Source organism: Penaeus vannamei, chromosome 16, assembly GCF_042767895.1.
Source record: "Penaeus vannamei isolate JL-2024 chromosome 16, ASM4276789v1, whole genome shotgun sequence".
NCBI lineage: Eukaryota > Metazoa > Arthropoda > Malacostraca > Decapoda > Penaeidae > Penaeus > Penaeus vannamei.
The window spans coordinates 2,500,765-2,502,975 of NC_091564.1; positions in this window are offsets into that span (position 1 = coordinate 2,500,765).

A 2,211-nucleotide genomic window follows, 5' to 3' on the forward strand; every position below is an offset into this window, starting at 1 on the left:
TTGGTCATGGTTCTTGGTTCATGGATCTTGGTTCATGGATCTTGGTTCATGGTTCTTGGTTCATGGTTCTTGGTTCATGGCTCTTGGTCATGGTTCTTGGTTCATGGTTCTTGGTTCATGGTTCATGGTCCTTGGTTCATGGTTCTTGGTTCATGGTTCTTGGTTCATGGTTCATGGTTCTTGGTTCTTGGTTCATGGTTCTTGGTTCTTGGTTCGTGGTTCTTGGTTCATGGTTTTTGGTTTTTGGTTCATGGTTCTTGGTTCATGGTTCTTGGTTCATGGTTCTTGGTTCATGGTTCTTGGTTCTTGGTTCTTGGTTCATGGTTCTTGGTTCATGGTTCTTGGTTCTTGGTTCTTGGTTCATGGTTCTTGGTTCATGGTTCTTGGTTCATGGTTCTTGGTTCATGGTTCTTGGTTCATGGTTCTTGGTTCATGGTTCTTGGTTCATGGTTCTTGGTTCATGGTTCTTGGTTCGTGGCTCTTGGTTCTTGGTTCATGGTTCTTGGTTCTTGGTTCTTGGTTCATGGTTCATGGTTCTTGGTTCATGGTTCTTGGTCCTTGGTCCTTGGTTCATGGTTCTTGGTTCATGGTTCATGGTCCTTGGTTCATGGTCCTTGGTTCATGGTTCTTGGTTCATGGTTCTTGGTTCATGGTTCTCGGTTCATGGTTCTTGGTCCTTGGTTCTTGGTTTATGGTTCTTGGTTCATGGTTCTTGGTTCATGGTTCTTGGTTCATGGTTTTTGGTTCATGGTTTTTGGTTCATGGTTCTTGGTTCATGGTTCTTGGTTCATGGTTCTCGGTTCATGGTTCTTGGTTCATGGTTCTTGGTTAATGGTTCATGGTTCTTGGTTTATGGTTCTTGGTTCATGGTTCTTGGTTCATGGTTCTTGGTTCATGGTTCTTGGTTCATGGTTCTTGGTTTATGGTTCTTGGTTCATGGTTCTTGGTCCATGGTTCTTGGTCCTTGGTTCATGGTTCTTGGTTCATGGTCCTTGGTTCATGGTTCTTGGTTCATGGTTCTTGGTTCATGGTTCTTGGTTCATGGTTCTTGGTTCATGGTTCTTGGTTTATGGTTCTTGGTCCTTGGTTCATGGTTCTTGGTTCATGGTCCTTGGTTCATGGTTCTTGGTTTATGGTTCTTGGTTCATGGTTCTTGGTTCATGGTTCTTGGTTCTTGGTCCTTGGTTCATGGTTCTTGGTTCATGGTTCATGGTTCTTGGTCCTTGGTTCATGGTTCTTGATTCATGGTTCATAGTTCTTGGTTCATGGTTTTTGGTTCATGGTCCTTGGTTCATGGTTCTTGGTTCATGGTTCGTGGTTCTTGGTTCATGGTTCTTGGTTCATGGTTCTTGATTCATGGTTCATAGTTCTTGGTTCATGGTTCATGGTTCTTGGTTCATGGTTCATGGTTCTTCGTTCTTGGTTCATGATTCTTGGTTCATGGTTCTTGGGCCATGGTTCTTGGTTCTTGGTTCAGAGGTTTCGCTTCATCGGTTGAGTCTGGGTTGACATGCATAAGTGCGCATATATATGTATATTTACATATATCCATATACGTACACACATACAGGAGTGTAAAACGAGTGTACGCACGATGGATCCCTCGTTCTATCTATCTATCTGCGAGTGTGAGCCCAAAAGATCCATCTGTCTATCTATCCATCTCTCTCTCTATCTCTTTCTATCCATCTCTCTCTATCTATCTATCCATCTGTCTCTCTCTCTATCCAACTATCTATCTATCTGTCTCTTTATCTACCTATCTCTCTATTAATCTCTCTCTCTATCTAAATTATCTATTTACCCATCTATCTATCTATCAATCTACCTACTATTTATCTATCTATCTACCTACCGCACCATCCTGAATTCCGATCCCCAGCTACTACCCCCCCCCTCCATCCTCTGCCCCCGTTATCTCTCTCGGAGTTCTATCTATCTATCTGTCTCTCTCCATCTATCTATCCATCTGCCTCTCTCTCTCTCTTTCCATCTATCTGTCTGTCTATCTATCTGTCTCTCTACCCACCTATCTGTCAATCTATCAACATATCTAAATTATCTATCTACCTACCTGCTTATCTATCTATCTACCTACCGCGCCCCCTACTACCACCCACCTACCCTCTCCCCCCCGTTATCTCTCTCGGAGTTCTATCTATCTGTCTCTCTCTCTCTATCTATCTATCCATCTGTCTCTCTCTCTCTCTC